The following is a 19,845-nucleotide window of genomic DNA, read 5'->3' on the forward strand; positions in this document are numbered from 1 at the left end:
ATGAGAGAAGCCACTAGTAAACACTACGGCCCCCGGGTCTATTCACATCCATCGTTTACACCTCCGCTTTTACTTTGTTTTGTTACTTTGTTGCTTTCAGTTCTCACTTGGCAAACAATCTATAAGGGATTGACAACCCCTTCATAGTGTTGGGTGCAAGCTTTTGTGTTTGTGCAGGATCTTGAGATACTCCTCCGCCGGATTGATACCTTGGTTCTCAAACTGAGGGAAATACTTACCACCGCTGTGCTACATCACCCTTTCCGCTTCGAGGGAACACCAACGCAAGGCTCCAAGGCCACGGGGGAAATCATTTGCATACTTGCCTAGGAAGTCCCTTAAGGCGTAGTCGCAGCTGAAGGATTCCTGGTGCCGTCGACACAACTATTTCTGGCGCCGTTGCAAGGGATACACAGCAAACATTAGACAGCCCTAGAGCACAATTGTATAAAGCCAAATACATAAGTCAATGCATTCAAGATGTAGAACAACTAATATATTCAGAGAACATATAAGAATTAAATAACAATTGACAGACCAACATTCAAAAGCATGTTCTGAATTTTGGTTCTAGAAATTCAGAGTTCTTACCTGATGTGCGGCTTGGTAGCGGGGTTGGCGGGGAGGGGTGTAGAAATTCAGAGTTCTTACCTTATTTTGATTCAGGACAAATATAAATATAAGACGACCCTATATATTTCACACAAAGAAAATCAAAGAGAAAAGCAATGGTTAGACGATATACCATGCAAATAATCAGAGATGTAACATGTACGTATTCAAAAGGACAAATCCATATATTTAAACATGAGTTTAAGCATCAAAGCAACCTGGAAGGCAATAGGTAACACTGTTGTACGAACTCCTTCAATATGGTGCGACTGGAGGCGATGCAGGACCCCCCTCCCATACATGTTTTCCTCTTCCATAAATCTCCTGCATGTGGAGAGCGACGCGCCCAACAAAGTACATGCCTGCAGATGTTCCCTTTTGGAGACTGATCTAAGAAGCCCAAGACCGTTGTTATTTTGTCGAACAAGTTGTGCGCACAGAGACTTTCATTGAGACAATATATGGTAGAAGCCACTGATGTTACCTGCACGAAAAGGTGGAACTTGGAAGGCATGTAACAGACTTGCTGCTGGCCCTGGTGGTCGCCTGCTTCTTCGTCTTCGCCGTCTTCGTCTTCAGTTTTTGCTTCACTGGAATCGGAGCTGTCAGAGTCCTCCTAGAGTCTTTCGGTTGCCCCTTCTGCCGCCAGCAGAGGGCATCTTCAGATATAGCCACGAAGGGTGAATGCGTTGGAACTACTGTAGTCACTGCTTTGCTTGAGAGATGACCAGAGTCAAAGGGCATAGGTGGGGGAGGAAAGAAGAAGAGGAGGCTTGAGCTCGCAGCCATGCACTGCGGTATAGGAAGAAGAGGTTTAGAGGAGCGCCGCCGCCACGACCAGCAGCGGCAGCACCCGCCCCTACCCAGCTGCCATCGCTCATTGCCTCCCTCTCTATCACTCGCCTGATGGCAAGAGTCCCGTCCTGCCGGCCCCATCCGCGCAAACAGATGCGACCTCCGCCGAGGTCGTCCCACCTCCCCGTATGGTGCGTGCGGCCTTCGCGCCCCATCGTAATCCGGCCTCAATGTCGGATGCGTGCGGCCTCTGCGTGCCGCCGTCGTATGGCCTCCCCGCCGGGTGCGTGCGGCCTCCGCGCGCCGCCGTCGTCCAACCTCCCTGTCGGATGCGTGCGGCCTCCGCGTGCCACCATCGTACCCGCCGGGTGCATGTGGCCTCCGCGCGCCGCCATCGTCCTGACGGCCAGAGGCGGGGGCGAGCAGCGAGGTTGGGCGGAAGCGAGGCAACGGGCAAAGGCAGAGGCTGATCGGAGGTGGAGGGGGAGGCGAGGTTGCGGGCGGGGGCGAGGCTGTGCGGAGGCGGGGGAAACATGTGGCTATGGACGGGCGGGCGGTTGGCATGCGGTTGTGCGGAACTACGGATTAGCGTTAATGAAGACTTCGTTTTTCGTTAACAAAGATCGTAGACCGTTGATCGTGTCATTAGACGGTTAAGATAGTGATTTGGATCTGCCCTCTCGTGCTTTTTATAGTACAGATGATTCAAACGGAACAAACAAAAGACATGCAGGATTCGAATGGTGTGACATTGTAACCCTACGTTTTTGCTATCATGTGAACCAAAGAAGTTGCAGGTTGTTTCAAACGCAATGCCAATGTGGAATGAGCTTCGAACAAATGATCAAAATAAGTAAAAAATGTTGAAAATTAATGCATAATATTGAGAATCTTTTGAAGAAGGATTTTTTCCGTTTTCTATTACAAAGCAACCAACACCGAGTAAAGTCTATTTAAAACCTTGAACTCGTAAGCTTCGTCGGTTTTAAACCTCAACCTCCAAATCCCTAAAATCGGCACCCCCAACTCCCTGATCCCGATGGTTTTTGCCCTTGCGGTCGTATCCAAGCAGAGGAAGGATGGGATTACTGAGTCAGTGAGGCATTGTGGATCCCGATCGATTGCTGGAAGCTCATAATGGTTGAGCCAGGCCAGCTCGCATCGCTCCTTGCTCACTTTGCCCCTACCCCTTCTCTCCCGATGCACCAGCTTCCCCTCGTGGCGGGAATGGCGACCTTGGACGGATGATCGCAGCTATCTTTGACGACCACGCCAACGGCAATTGAACTGGTGAGTCATCCTCTTCACATGTGATTGATCCGGGGTCTTTTTTTCTTCCCGCCTCGAGTTAGGTTTACGGTTTTACAAGGGGCAAAAGGTGGGGGTTTTGCGCGATTTTGTGGGTTGTTGAATGTAATGATTTGGGGGAAAATACTTATTCATGAACCAATACCTCACATGGATAGTAGGATTTATCCTTGTTGGTAGCATTTTAGTCAATTTTGTAATTGATTAATGAGGTGTGGAAGATTTTCTGAAATTGGATTTTGCACTATAGATTACTGAATATTTTAGTACTGATTCTGCAGTTACTCAATGTCATGTTTTTTCAATCCATTCATGGATCCAACACATATGTTGAATGTCAGGTTTCAGTATGGAGGGGAGTTCATTTGTACTGGGCCATCTCTTGATTATGTTGGGGGAGATAGTGCAATGTCAGAGATAGAGATAGATAAGTTGTCACTCGTAGAGCCGAGGGGTTTTTTAGCAGATCATATAACAGTCCAAGAGAGCATGAAGTTGTATTTTCTTATGCCAGGGAGAGAGTTGGTTAATAGTTTAGTTTTTCTCTACACCGATGAAGGTTGCATGAAGATGTGTGGGTACATTATAGATGCAGCGGTTCGTGATATATATGTGGAGTACAATGATGAGCAAGATGAAGTACAGGAAGAAGATAGTGCCTCTGATTTTGAAGAAGATGAGCTGCTAGACATGATTAACAATGACAGTGAGGAAGAGCCAGATGCAGTTATCACTGCAGAAGAAGAACAATATCTTGTCTAGAGAAATGTTTAGCAAGCTGATGCAGTAGCAGAGTTAGAGATTTTGGAACATATCTTAGTTCCTAATGAGGGTGGTGTGGATACTCAAGTGATAAGCAGCCCTGTGAAGAACAGTTTCAGATTTGATGATCAATCCCAAGGTTCTCAAATAATTAATCCTTCTCAACCATTTGCTAATGTAGCTAGCCAGACTATAGCTCGAATTCTAGAAACTGAAGATAATGGTTCAGACTGTGAAGATTCAGATGATCCTGATTATGTGGCACATACTAATGACAGTGGAGAGGAATCAGAGGTAGTACAATTGAGAAAACATGCCAGGAAATTTAGGAAAAAGATGAAAGCTTCAGAAATTTGGTTTTCAAAGGAGTCAACGGGGCCAATTACTATAGAGCTATTTGCTAATGTGGAAGAAGTTGTACAAGACCTGGAGTTTGAGTCCTCTCATGAGGACTACTGTTATGACGAAGATGAAGATGGCTAGTTTGTTAGGAGGAAGAGCCAATATATCAGGTTTAACCCTAATTCTGAAATTCCACATTTTTGGCTGGTAAGAGAGAGGATTTTAACTACAACAATGCCAAGCTTGCTGAACTAACTCGTGAAGGTGCAAAGGATATCATGAGGACTGAGCCAAAATATTGGGCTAGGTTTTTTTCTCACATGGAGCAAATTGTCAATCAATTGACAATAACCTTTGTGAGTCATGTAACCATTCCATCATAGAATCTAGGTTCTATCCAATCATAACACAACAAGAGATGATAATGAATAAGATGCTTGTAAGAGTGCAAGAGCAGAGAACCAAAGGGGCAAAGTGGAATGAAAAAATGTATCCAAGTATTTTGAAGAAACTACAAGTCAGTATTAAAATGTCACGATACATTGAGGTGCTCTCGAATGGCAAGGAGGGATTTGAGGTGAGGCACTTGAAGCACAGGAAAAAAGCTACACAGTAAATCTTGAAATAAGGATATGTACATGTGGATACTTTCAGTTGGCAGGCCTCCCTTGTTGTCATGCCATAGCAGCTATCTACAAGAGTGGGAGAAAGATAGAGGACTACATTGACAAGCGTTACTCAGTTGAAACATTCAACAATATCCATGAGCACTATCTGCAACCTATTTTAGGAGAATAAAGTTAGCCTGTGTCTCAAAACCCTAGGCATGTGGCACCTGGATACATTGCCATGCCAGGAGCAAGAAAAAAGAACAATGATAGGAGGAGAGAAGAGGGTGAAGCACCCAAGGGGGAAAATGAGCAAGCATGTCATGTTGGAAATATGCCCTAGAGGCAATAATAAAATGGTTATTATCATATTTCCTTGTTCATGATAATCGTCTATCGTTCATGCTATAATTGTATTAACAGGAAACACTAATACATGTGTGAATGAATAGATCACAATGTGTCCCTAGCAAGCCTCTAGTTAGCTTGCTCGTTAGTCAATAGATGATCATGGTTTCCTGATCATGGACATTGGATGTCATTGATAACGGGATCACATCATTGGGAGAATGATGTGGTGGACAAGACCCAATCCTAAGCCTAGCACTAGATCGTATTGTTCGTATGCTAATGCTTTTCTAATGTCAAGTATCTTTTCCTTCGACCGTGAGATTGTGCAACTCCCGGATACCGTAGGAGTGCTTTGGGTGTATCAAACGTCACAAGGTAACTGGGTGACTATAAAGGTGCACTACGGGTACCTCCGAAAGTGTCTGTTGGGTTGGCACGAATCGAGATCGGGATTTGTCACTCCGTGTGACGGAGAGGTATCTCTGGGCCCACTCGGTAGAACATCATCATGAGCTCAATGTGACTAAGGAGTTAGTCACACGATGACGTGCTACGGAACGAGTAAAGAGACTTACCGGCAACGAGATTAAACAAGGTATAGGTATACCGACGATCGAATCTCGGGCAAGTTCTATACCGACAGACAAAGGGAATCGTATACGGGATTGATTGAATCCTTGACATCGTGGTTCATCCGATGAGATCATCGTGGAGCTAGTGGGAGCCACCATGGGTATCCAGACCCCGCTGATGGTTATTGGCCAGAGAGGTGTCTCGGTCATGTCTGCCTGTCTCCCGAACCCGTAGGGTCTACACACTTAAGGTTCGATGACGCTAGGGTTATAGGGAATTGTTATACGAGATTACCGAAAGTTGTTCGGAGTCCCGGATGAGATCCAGGACATCACGAGGAGCTCCGGAATGGTCCGGAGGTAAAGATTGATATATAGGACGGATGGTTTCGGAGACCGGAAGTGTTTCGGGCATCACCGGTAACGTACCGGGACCACCGGGACCACCGGAGGTGGTCCCGGGGGACCACCGAAGGGGGGCTGCGACCCCAAGAGGTAAGATGGGCTAAGTGGGGGTGGGAACCAGCCCCTAGTTGGGCTGGTGCGCCTCCCCACTCAGCCCATGGCGTAGGGGAAAGGAAAAGAGGGGGGGAACCCTAACTCAGGTGGGCCTTAGGCCCACCAGAGGGGTGCGCCACCCCTCCTCCCTCATCTGGCCGCCACAAACCCCATCTGGGAGGGCTGCCGCACCCCCTAGGGTGGGAACCCTAGGGGTGGCACCCCCATCCCCTTCTCCTATATATAGTGGGCACTTTTGGCCTTTGGAGCACACAGTTTTGCCTCTCCCTCGGCGCAGCCCCGCACTTCTCCCTCCTCCTCTCTGCCGGCGCTTGGCGAAGCCCTGCCGGGAGACCTCGTCTCTCCACCAACACCACGCCGTCGTGTTGCTGGTCTTCTTCCCCAACCTCTCCCTCCTCCTTGCTGGATCAAGGTGCGGGAGACGTCACCGGGCTGCACGTGTGTTGAACGCGGAGGTGCCGTTGTTCGGCACTAGATCGGAATCGCCGCGAGTACGACTCCATCAACCGCGTTCTAGCAAACGCTTCCGCTTAGCGATCTTCAAAGGTATGAAGATGCTCTTACCCCTCTCTCGTTGCTGGTCTCTCCATAGGAAGATCTAAACATGCGTAGGAAATTTTTTGAATTTATGCTACGTTACCCAACAGTGGCATCCGAGCCAGGTTTTCTATGCGTAGATTCTATGCACGAGTAGAACACAAAAGTTGTGGGCGATGGTTTGTCAATTTGCTTGCCGTTACTAGTCTTATTCTTTTCCGGCGGTATTGTGGGATGAAGCGGCCCGGACCGACCTTACACGTACGCTTACGTGAGACTGGTTCCACCGACAGACATGCACATCGTGCATAAAGGTGGCTAGCGGGTGTCTGTCTCTCCTACTCTAGTCGGATTGGATTTGATGAAAAGGGTCCTTATGAAGGGTAAATAGCTTTGGCATATCATCGTTGTGGCTGTCACGTAGGTAAGAAGGCGTTCTTGCTAGAAACCCAAATCAGCCACGTAAAACTTGCAACAACAATTAGAGGACGTCTAACTTGTTTTTGCAGGGTTTGACATGTGATGTGATATGGCCAAAGTTGTGATGTTGCATGTATGATGTATGAGATGATCATGTTATTGTAATAGGTTTCACGACTTGCATGTCGATGAGTATGACAACCGGCAGGAGCCATAGGAGTTGTCTTAATTTATTGTATGAGATGAAACGCCTTGTGCTTGCTACTTTTACTTCATTGCTAACGGTTAGCCATAGTAGTAGTGATAGTAGTAGTTGGCGTGACGACTTCACAGAGACACGATGATGGAGATCATGATGATGGAGATCATGGTGTCATGCCGGTGACGATGATGATCATGCAATGCCTGAAGATGGAGATCGAAAGAGCAAAGATGATAATGGCCATATCATGTCACTATATGATTGCATTGTGATGTTTGTCATGTTTTACATCTTATTGCTTAGTACGACGGTAGCATAATAAGATGATCCCTCCTAAAATTTCGAGAAGGTATTCCCCTAAGTGTGCACCGTTGTGAAGGTTCGTTGTCTCGAAGCACCACGTGATGATCGGGTGTGATAGATTCTAACGTTCGCATACAACGGGTGTAAGCCAGATTTACACACGCAAAACACTTAGGTTGACTCGACGAGCTTAGCATGTACAGACATGACCTCGAATACAAGAGACCGAAAGGTCGAACATGAGTCGTATGGTTGAATACGATCAACATGAAGTTGCTCACCATGGTGACTAGTCCGTCTCACGTGATGATCGGACACGGGTTAGTCAACATGGATCATGTATCACTTAGATGACTAGAGGGATGTCGATTTAAGTGGGAGTTCATACTTAATTTGATTAAATGAACTTAATTGTCATGAACTTAGTCTAAAAGTTGTCTTTATAAATATTGTAGATGTCCAACGTCAACCTCAACTTCAACGCATTCCTAGAGAAAAACAAGCTGAAAGATGATGGTAGCAACTATGCGGACTGGGTTCGCAACCTGAAGCTCATCCTTGAAGCAGCTAAAAAGGCTTATGTCCTTAATGCGCCGCTAGGTGACCCTCCCGCTCCTGCAGCAGCGCAGGACGTTCTAAACGTCTGGCAAGCGCGGAGTGATGACTACTCTCTGGTCAGGTGTGGCATGTTATACAGTTTAGAAACGGGGCTCCAAAGACGTTTTGAGCAACACGGGGCATATGAGATGTTCCAAGAGCTGAAGCTAGTTTTTCAAGCTCATGCCCGTGTCGAGAGATATGAAGTCTCCGACAAGTTCTTCAGCTGTAAGATGGAGGAGAACAGTTCTGTCAGTGAGCACATACTCAAAATGTCTGGGTTACACGGTCGTCTGACTTCACTTGGAGTCGAACTTCCGGATGATGCTATCATTGACAGAATCCTCCAGTCTCTCCCACCAAGCTACAAAGGCTTTGTGCTTAACTACGACATGCAAGGGATGGAGAAAACCATTCCCGAGTTGTACTCGATGCTCAAGTCTGCAGAAGTAGAAATCAAGAAGGAGCATCAAGTGTTGATGGTCAACAAGACCACTAGTTTCAAGAAAGGCAGGGGTAAGAAGAACTTCAAGAAAGACGGCAAAGCTGTTGCCGCGCCCGGTAAACCAGATGCCGGGAAGAAGAAAAAGAACGGACCCAAGCCTGAGACTGAGTGCTTCTACTGCAAGGGAAAAGGTCACTGGAAGCGGAACTGCCCCAAATACTTAGCGGACAAGAAGGCCGGCAACGTTAAAGGTATATGTGATATACATGTTATTGATGTGTACCTTACCAGCGCTCGTAGTAGCTCCTGGGTATTTGATACCGGTGCTGTTGCTCACATTTGCAACTCAAAGCAGGAACTGCGGAATAAGCGGAGACTGGCCAAGGACGAGGTGACAATGCGCGTCGGGAATGGTTCAAAGGTCGATGTGATCGCCGTCGGCACGCTACCTCTACATCTACCGTCGGGATTAGTTTTAAACCTTAATAATTGTTATTAAGTACCAGCTTTAAGCATGAACATTGTATCAGGGTCTTGCTTAATGCAAGACGGCTACTCATTCAAGTCAGAGAATAATGGTTGTTCTATTTATATGAGTGATATGTTTTATGGTCATGCTCCACTGGTGAATGGTTTATTCTTGATGAATCTCGATCGTGATGTTACACATATTCATAGTGTGAGTACCAAAAGATGCAAAGTTGATAACGATAGTCCCACATACTTGTGGCACTGCCGCCTTGGTCATATCGGCGTTAAGCGCATGAAGAAGCTCCATACTGATGGACTGCTAGAGTCTCTTGACTTTGAATCATTTGACACATGCGAACCGTGCCTCATGGGCAAGATGACTAAGACTCCATTCTCAGGAATAATGGAGAGAGCCACTGACTTATTGGAAATAATACATACTGATGTGTGTGGTCCAATGAACGTTGAAGCTCGCGGTGGTTATCGTTATGTTCTCACTCTCACCGATGATTTGAGTAGGTATGGGTATATCTACTTGATGAAGCACAAATCTGAGACGTTTGAAAAGTTCAAGGAATTTCAGAATGAGGTTGACAATCAACGTGACAGAAAGATTAAATGTCTACGATCTGATCGTGGAGGAGAATATTTGAGTCACGAGTTTGGCACACACCTAAGAAAGTGTGGAATCGTTCCACAACTAACGCCGCCTGGCACACCGCAGCGCAACGGAGTGTCTGAACGTCGTAATCGCACCTTATTAGATATGGTACGATCTATGATGTCTCTCACCGACTTGCCGCTATCATTTTGGGGATACGCATTAGAAACTGCAGCATTCACTTTAAATAGGGCACCGTCTAAATCCGTTGAGACGACACCGTATGAACTGTGGTTTGGCAAGAAACCTAAGTTGTCGTTTCTTAAAGTTTGGGGCTGCGATGCTTATGTGAAGAAACTTCAACCAGAAAAGCTTGAACCCAAAGCGGAGAAATGCGTATTCATAGGATACCCTAAGGAAACTATTGGGTATACCTTCTATCTTAGATCCGAAGGTAAAACCTTTGTTGCCAAGAACGGATCCTTTCTAGAGAAAGAGTTTCTCTCGAAAGAAGTAAGTGGAAGGAAGGTAGAACTTGATGAGGTAAATACACCCCCTCTCGAACAGGAAAGTAGCACAGCGCAAGAAGTTGTTCCTGTGGTGCCTACACCGACTGAAGAGGAAGTTAATGATGATGATCATGAAGCTTCGGATCAAGTTACTACTGAACCGCGAAGGTCCACAAGGGTACGCTCCGCACCAGAATGGTACGGCAACCCTGTGATGGAAATCATGTTGTTAGACAACGGTGAACCTTCGAACTATGAAGAAGCGATGGCGGGCCCGGATTCCAACAAATGGCTTGAGGCCATGAAATCCGAGATAGGATCCATGTATGAGAACAAAGTATGGACTTTGGTGGACTTGCCCGATGACCGGCGAGCCATAGAAAATAAATGGATCTTCAAGAAGAAGACTGATGCAAACGGTAATGTAACCGTTTACAAAGCTCGACTTGTCGCAAAGGGTTTTCGACAAATTCAAGGAGTTGACTACGAAGATACTTTCTCTCCCGTAGCGAAGCTGAAATCAGTCCGAATCATGTTAGCAATTGCCGCCTTTTATGATTATGAAATCTGGCAAATGGACGTCAAAACAGCATTCCTTAACGGGAATCTTAAGGAAGAGTTGTATATGATGCAACCAGAAGGTTTTGTCGATCCTAAAGGTGCTAACAAAGTATGCAAGCTCCAGCGCTCCATCTATGGGCTGGTGCAAGCATCTCGGAGTTGGAACATTCGCTTTAATAAGGTGATTAAAGCGTTTGGGTTCATACAGGTTTACGGAGAAGCCTGTCTGTACAAGAAAGTGAGTGGGAGCTCTGTAGCTTTCCTCGTACAATATGTGGATGACATATTATTGATGGGAATGATATAGAGATGTTGGAGAGCATAAAGGCCTACTTGAACAAGAGTTTTTCAATGAAGGACCTTGGAGAAGCTGCATACATATTAGGCATCAAGATCTATAGAGATAGATCGAGACGCCTCATAGGTCTTTCGCAAAGTACATACCTTGACAAGATATTGAAGAAATTCAATATGGAAAACTCAAAGAAAGGGTTCTTGCCAGTTTTGCAAGGTATGAGATTGAGTAAGACTCAGTCGCCGACCACGGCAGCAGATAGAGAGAAGATGAGTTCTGTCCCCTACGCTTCAGCCGTGGGCTCTCTAATGTATGCCATGCTGTGTACCAGACCTGATATAAACCTTGCGATAAGCCTGGTAGGGAGGTACCAAAGTAATCCCGGTGCGGAACACTGGACAGCGGTCAAGAATATCCTTAAGTACCTGAAAAGGACTAAGGAAATGTTTCTCGTTTATGGAGGTGACGAAGAGCTCGTCGTAAAGGGTTACGTCGATGCTAGCTTCGACACAGATCCGGATGACTCTAAGTCACAAACCGGATACGTATATGTGTTGAATGGTGGGGCAGTGAGCTGGTGCAGCAGCAAGCAAGAAGTCGTGGCAGCATCTACATGTGAAGCGGAGTACATAGCTGCTTCAGAAGCGGCTCATGAAGGAATTTGGATGAAGGAGCTCATCACCGACCTTGGAGTGGTTCCAAGCGCGTCGGGTCCTATGACACTCTTCTGTGATAACACTGGAGCCATTGCCATAGCCAAAGAGCCCAGGTTTCACCGGAAGACGAAGCACATCAAGCGCTGCTACAACTCCATCCTGGACCATGTCCAAACTGGAGTGATAGATATTTGTAAAGTACACACGGATCTGAATATTGCAGACCCGTTGACTAAACCTCTTCCACGAGCAAAACATGATCAGCACCATAATGCTATGGGTGTTCGATACATCACAATGTAACTAGATTATTGTCTCTAGTGCAAGTGGGAGACTGTTGGAAATATGCCCTAGAGGCAATAATAAAATGGTTATTATCATATTTCCTTGTTCATGATAATCGTCTATCGTTCATGCTATAATTGTATTAACAGGAAACACTAATACATGTGTGAATGAATAGATCACAATGTGTCCCTAGCAAGCCTCTAGTTAGCTTGCTCGTTAGTCAATAGATGATCATGGTTTCCTGATCATGGACATTGGATGTCATTGATAACGGGATCACATCATTGGGAGAATGATGTGGTGGACAAGACCCAATCCTAAGCCTAGCACTAGATCGTATTGTTCGTATGCTAATGCTTTTCTAATGTCAAGTATCTTTTCCTTCGACCGTGAGATTGTGCAACTCCCGGATACCGTAGGAGTGCTTTGGGTGTATCAAACGTCACAACGTAACTGGGTGACTATAAAGGTGCACTACGGGTACCTCCGAAAGTGTCTGTTGGGTTGGCACGAATCGAGATCGGGATTTGTCACTCCGTGTGACGGAGAGGTATCTCTGGGCCCACTCGGTAGAACATCATCATGAGCTCAATGTGACTAAGGAGTTAGTCACACGATGACGTGCTACGAAACGAGTAAAGAGACTTACCGGCAACGAGATTGAACAAGGTATAGGTATACCGACGATCGAATCTCGGGCAAGTTCTATACCGACAGACAAAGGGAATCGTATACGGGATTGATTGAATCCTTGACATCGTGGTTCATCCGATGAGATCATCGTGGAGCTAGTGGGAGCCACCATGGGTATCCAGACCCCGCTGATGGTTATTGGCCAGGGAGGTGTCTCGGTCATGTCTGCCTGTCTCCCGAACCCGTACGGTCTACACACTTAAGGTTCGATGACGCTAGGGTTATAGGGAATTGTTATACGAGATTACCGAAAGTTGTTTGGAGTCCCGGATGAGATCCAGGACGTCACGAGGAGCTCCGGAATGGTCCGGAGGTAAAGATTGATATATAGGACGGATGGTTTCGGAGACCGGAAGTGTTTCGGGCATCACCGGTAACGTACCGGGACCACCGGGACCACCGGAGGTGGTCCCGGGGGACCACCGAAGGGGGGCTGCGACCCCAAGAGGTAAGATGGGCTAAGTGGGGGTGGGAACCAGCCCCTAGTTGGGCTGGTGCGCCTCCCCACTCAGCCCATGGCGTAGGGGAAAGGAAAAGAGGGGGGAACCCTAACTTAGGTGGGCCTTAGGCCCACCAGAGGGGTGCGCCACCCCTCCTCCCTCATCTGGCCGCCACAAACCCCATCTGGGAGGGCTGCCGCACCCCCTAGGGTGGGAACCCTAGGGGTGGCACCCCCTCTCCCCTTCCCCTATATATAGTGGGCACTTTTGGCCTTTGGAGCACACAGTTTTGCCTCTCCCTCGGTGCAGCCCCGCACTTCTCCCTCCTCCTCTCTGCCGGCGCTTGGCGAAGCCCTGCCGGGAGACCTCGTCTCTCCACCAACACCACGCCGTCGTGTTGCTGGTCTTCTTCCCCAACCTCTCCCTCCTCCTTGCTGGATCAAGGTGCGGGAGACGTCACCGGGCTGCACGTGTGTTGAACGCGGAGGTGCCGTTGTTCGGCACTAGATCGGAATCGCCGCGAGTACGACTCCATCAACCGCGTTCTAGCAAACGCTTCCACTTAGCGATCTTCAAAGGTATGAAGATGCTCTTACCCCTCTCTCGTTGCTGGTCTCTCCATAGGAAGATCTAAACATGCGTAGGAAATTTTTTGAATTTATGCTACGTTACCCAACATGTCATACATATCACTTGTGGATCTTGTGGGGCTAAAGGACACAACAAAAGTGGTTGCGGAAAGAATAGAGAGAGAACCAAGAAAGCTAAATCATATATTGGAAAAAGAGGGAGAAATTAGAGGGCAACAGAGATACTTGTGTAGCGACCCGACTCAAGACGAGTCAAGCCTCTGGTGTTTCCGTACCATCCCAGGATCATGATGGTACACACACAGTACATAATGTATATATTCAAGAGTTCAATCACCCAACTTTATTAATTGAAATCTCATAAAGAGTACTTTATTACAATAAAGTGGCTGAAGGCCAACTCTTGAGATATCTAACGAAGACTAAGCGGAAGCATCAGGTAGACGAGTCCATCCGACTCCAAGGGCATGTCGCTGAGCGTAGAACGTAGCCTCACTCCTGGTCGGAAAAGTACTCTGCAACATGATACGTTGCAGCCATGTAGGTCAGCATATTGAATATGCCGGCAAGTCATCAAAGAGAGGGGTAAAATAGTAATCAACTATCTCTACATGCATATTTGGCCGGTGGAGCTAAATTTTGCATAAAGCCAGTTTTATCCTACGACAAAAGGGGTTTGAAGCAAAATATTACTACATAGTTTGTGGTTAACGAGATGGTTCCGCCAACCAATTCTCGTACCCGAATAGTTGTTAACACCCACATCATTATTAAGTTGTGTCGAGAGTTCAGGGGAAATTCAATGCCTTCGGCTCAAGTTGTCCATGACCGTGGACACGGCTAATCGATTAGGTTGGGCACTCTGCAGAGTTTTGCACACGTTCCCCACAAGATTTGATCGCCTCCGGGTTTGTCCTCGCACTTCAGGGTGTTTGAAGACCGGATGATCAAAACATGGTCTTTCAACGGGTCCCTCTGAATCCCTGTCGGTGCCCATCCATTCCTACCGTTCTTCTACATCTGCTAGCACCGCCTGTCCAGAGTCACCGCATTGTCCAACCAAGCCAGAGCCCATAATGACTTGTGGCTGTGCAGGTAAGCCTTGAGTCTTGAAGTCTCCGTCCGTCTATTCGAGCCTGGGTGAAGCTTTTCGCAGGATGACATGGCCTCTCCAGCATCCCGGGCATCCACTGGGTTCTCCAGGGAGCCGATCAACCGTCCTTCACCCAGAGTTGCATTGCGTCCAAGGTCTTGAAAATCTTGTCTTAGCAGGTCTTGATTATTATATCAACCTCGCATCACTCGTGGTATACACTCAACCGATAACCCGTCTACTCAAGCATAGCATTAAGAAATTGTTGTCCCGAGGCCATGTATCGAGGTTGTTGTGTTCCTACCACATGATACTACAACTTATACTAAAGTTTCCAAGTACCTAGGAAGCATGCAATTGGGCATAGGAGGTGATCTACCATGCATCGAAAACATAGGTAAAATAACATGATCAAAATGACTTGCCTTGATGATAGTTGTCTTGCTCGAGCGCTTCTAAGTAACACGCTTCGCACTCCGGATGATCTACCGATACAAACACAAAACACACCATAAGCACTTCACTCATGCAACAAGTAAAAATAACATCGCAGGTAAGTATTTGCTAATGCCTACGCAAAAGAATTCATCACGCGTCGGTATGGCAGAAACTTGTTTCTGTTGAAAACACCAGTAAAAATACTTTAACATTTTTTGAAACTTCTACCACAGTAATATTTTATCACTAGGAAGCAGTAGCAAAAAGAATCAACTCAAAATCATTTTTCAAACTCCTGGAATAGGCAAAACAAGGTTTAAACTAAATCTGATCTAACTTATATTTGAAAATTTCAAATATAGACAAATTATATGTTTTTAAAAACTACAGAAAAATTGGAGTCTATTGGAAAACGAATCAATGTCATTGGACTTCGGGATCAAAAGTTGTGGCCAAAACAAAACAGAAACTTTCTGTTTTTGTAAACAGGCAGAAAATTATAAAACTACTAGTACTAAAAAGAGGGGTACACGTGGCCTGAGGCTATTGGCTGCGGAGGCTGTTTGATGCATGGCTTTGAGCAAACGGCCTAAGGCTAGCAAAAACTGCTGGCTAAAATCATAAGTGACAAAAAAAACCCACTGGTTTTCTAAACTAAACCCAAAGGTTATCTAGTGATCTAATCTAGGCCTTACCTCTTAGATCCAACGGCTAAAAAAAAGAAAAGCATGAAATAACAGAGAGGAGAGGGAGAAGCTACCTTGACCGGGGCAGTAGCTTTTGCTCCGGCGGGGGCGTTGCCGGCGAGGGGGGGGAGGGGGCTCCGGGGCGGTGGGGACTTCGGGGGAGGCGGCGGCGGGGCAATCCTCCTCCTCGGGGAGGCGCTCGGGGGAGAGGGGGCTCGGGGGGTGGCGCTCCCAGGGCGGCCGAAGTGGCAGCAGAAGCTGCTGCCGGCGAGCTCGCGGTGGCCGGGGCTTCGGGCGGCGGTGGCGGCGGGGTAGGGTTGGGAACGGGGTCGGCTAGGGGTGGGGAGTATTTATAGGCTAGGAGGAGGGCGAGCTAAGGAAGGGAGAGGGAGAGAATCGGCAGGGGATCGCGGGATTTCCTGGTGCAGCTCAGTCGGGCACGGGCATGGTAGGAGAGGAAGGAGAAGGGTGACGGGGAGGGAGGCTCGGTCGTTGGGGCCCGCAGGTAAGTGAGAGGGAGGAGGGGAGGTTGGGGTCGGGCGGCCGGGGCATAAGGGATTCGATTCCCACGGGCAGGAGATTTCGGCCCAGGGCCAACAGTGCGCCCGGCGGCGCCTTTTAAAAAAAACAAAATCCTTTCCTATTTCTAAGTTTTTCCGAGACAGAAAAATAAAAGCTAATAAAAAGGAAATAAATCAAAATATCTATATATGGTATTATATATCAAAAAAATCAGAAAAAGAATCTCTACCCGAATAACATTTTTTTAAATCCAAAATAAAAACTTTGAAAAAATGTTTTTTCAGAAATTCCAAATTTGCTTTATTTCTTTTTGCAATTATTTTTGCAAAAGAACTTTGGGTTTTCTTGGCTCCAACATTTCAAAAATTGCCCGCACTTTTGGAGTGTCATTTTCCTCCGCTCTCTCTCTTGCGTGCAAGAGAGTTTTCTCCGGGCATTTCTCGCGTGAGGAAAAAATGAAAATGCAAATCGAAAAGACGAAATAAATTCACGAGCTAAATTTATTTCAATCACTTATGCATAGATGCTTAGCTAGAATGTAAAACATTCCCAATTAGGAAAATTGGGATGTTACAAACCTACCCACCTTTAGATGAATCTCGCCCTCGAGATTCGGGTTGGCTAGGAAATAGGTGCGGGTGGTCTCGACGAAGATCCTCTTCTCGTTCCCAGGTGGCTTCTTCCTCGGTGTGGTGGCTCCACAACACCTTGCAGAACTTGATGATCTTGCTGCGGGTAACTCTGTTGGCAGTCTCGAGAATCCGGACGGGTTTCTCCTCATACGTCAGATCACTGTCAAGCTGTATGGCCTCTAGGGGCACTGTATCTCTCAACGGAACATCGGCCATCTCAGCGTGGCATTTCTTCAACTAGGAAACATGAAAGACATCATGAACTCCGGACAATCCTTCCGGCAGTTCCAATTTGTATGCAACTTCGCCTCTACGTTCAAGAATTTTGTAGGGGCCAATGAAACGTGGTGCTAATTTTCCTTTCACACCGAATCTCTTGATTCCTCGAAGTGGAGACACCCGAAGATATGCTCGGTCTCCCACTTCGTACGTTACTTCCTTGCGTTTGCTGTCGGCATAACTCTTCTGCCTGGACTGAGCTATCTTGAGTCGGTCACGAATAAGCTTGACCTTCTCTTCAGAATCTCGGATAAGGTCGGGACCAAAAAGTTGTCGGTCTCCAACTCCATCCCACATCAACGGTGTTCTACACCTCCTTCCGTATAGAGCTTCGAAAGGGGCCATCTTCAGACTGGTCTGGTAGCTGTTGTTGTATGAGAACTCGACATATGGTAAATTGTCATCCCAACTAGACCCATAGTCTAGTGCGCAAGCTCTCAACATGTCCTCCAGAATTTGATTGACTCTCTCGGTCTGTCCATCTGTCTGCGGGTGAAAAGCTGTACTGAACTCCAATCTCGTTCCCAAGGTTTCATGCAGTTGGTGCCAAAATGTTGATGTGAACTGAGTCCCTCTATCTGACACAATGCTCTTCGGTACTCCGTGCAGACATACGATCCTCGTCATATATATCTTGGCCAGCTTGGCACTCGTGTAAGTAGTCTTCACCGGAATGAAGTGAGCTACCTTGGTCAAACAATCGACCACAACCCAAATAGAATCATAGCCAGAACGGGTCCGAGGTAATCCTGTGATGAAGTCCATACCAAGTTTTTCCCATTTCCACGCGGGTATCGGCAGAGGTTGGAGCAAACCTGCGGGCTTCTGATGCTCGGCTTTTACTCGCTGACAAACATCGCATATAGCTACGAACTCGGCAATGTCTTTCTTCAATCCTGTCCACCAGAAACTTTCTTTCAGATCCAGATACATCTTGGTGTTGCCGGGGTGTATTGAGTATGGGGAATCATGGGCCTCCTGAAGTATCAACTTCCTGAGTTCGGGGTCATTGGGCACATAGATGCGATCCTCAAACCATAAAGTTCCATGTTCATCCTCACGAAAACCTTTAGCCTTCCCGTCTTCCATTTTCTGCTTAATCTCAGCTATCTCCTTGTCTGATTTCTGTGTTTCGCGGATCTTTTCTGTCAAGGTGGACTGAATTTCTAGAGGGGCAACAAATCCTCTTGGAATTATTTCCAATTTGAGCTCTCGGAGGTCATCGACTAACTCCTGGGGTAATCCTCCAGCTGTGAGCGTGTTCACATAACTCTTGCGGCTCAACGCATCGGCTACAAAATTTGCCTTGCCTGGGTGATAATGCAATCTCATGTCATAGTCCTTGATCAACTCTAGCCATCGCCTCTGTCTGAGGTTCAACTCCTTCTGCGTGAAGATATATTTCAGGCTCTTGTGATCAGTGTAAACATCACAACTATTTCCGATCAGGAAATGTCTCCAGGTCCTGAGAGCGTGCACTACGACTGCTAGTTCCAAGTCATGTGTGGCATAATTCAACTCATGGGGTCTGAGCTGTCTGGATGCATAGGCTACAACTTTGCCTTCTTGCGTGAGCACTCCTCCAAGTCCTTGACGTGAAGCGTCACAGGAAACCTGGAAATCCTTCCGAATGTTCGGCAATATCAGCACTGGGGCTGTAACAAGACGTTTCTTCAGCTCTTGAAAACTGGCTTCACATTCCTAAGTCCAAATATACTTGGATTTCTTCTTCAACAACTCTGTCATGGGCTTGGCAATCTTTGAGAAATTCTCAATGAACCTCCGGTAATATCCGGCAAGTCCGAGGAAACTGCGGATCTCCTTGACTGAAGTGGGTGCTACCCATTCGGTGACTGCTGCGACCTTGGCAGGGTCCACTGCTATTCCTTCTCCTCAGATGACGTGTCCGAGGAATCCGACTTCCTTCAACCAAAACTCACATTTGCTGAACTTTGCATATAGCTTATGCTCTCGAAGTTTCTCCAGAACTAGACGCAGATGTTCCTTGTGTTCCTCTTTGTTCTTGGAGAATATCAGTATGTCATCGATGAACACCATGACAAACTTGTCCAAGTATTCCATAAATACCTTGTTCATCAGATTCATAAAATATGCCGGGGCATTAGTCAGTCCAAATGACATGACCGTGTACTCATACAAGCCGTACCGAGTGGTAAAGGCTGTCTTGGGTATATCCTGTTCACGAATTTTCAACTGATGATACCCGGATCGAAGATCGATCTTTGAGAATACACGAGCTCCAACTAACTGATCAAACAGATCATTAATCATCGGCAAGGGGTACTTGTTCTTGATGGTCACATCGTTCAATGCACGATAATCGACAACCATCCTCAAGGACTTGTCCTTCTTTTCAACCAAGAGTACTGGGGCTCCCCAAGGTGAAGAACTTGGGCGAATATACCCTTTGTCCAATAACTCCTTAATTTGCTTCTTGATTTCTATCAAGTCATTTGCGGGCATCCGATAAGGTCTCTTGGATATCGGGGCTGTTCCGGGTAATAGCTCAATCAAGAACTCAATCTCTCTATCGGGTGGCATGCCCGGCAATTCCTCCGGAAATACATCTGGGTACTCCTGTACAATCGGTACTTCCTCCTGGACTACTCCCGTGAGAGAGTTTACTCGCTTACTCCGTGTCGGGCGCTGAGACACGTACTAATCCGCTTCTGCTCGGGGGTGGTGAGCAAAATAGAC

This window comes from Hordeum vulgare, chromosome 2H (assembly GCF_904849725.1).
Source record: "Hordeum vulgare subsp. vulgare chromosome 2H, MorexV3_pseudomolecules_assembly, whole genome shotgun sequence".
Lineage (NCBI taxonomy): Eukaryota > Viridiplantae > Streptophyta > Magnoliopsida > Poales > Poaceae > Hordeum > Hordeum vulgare.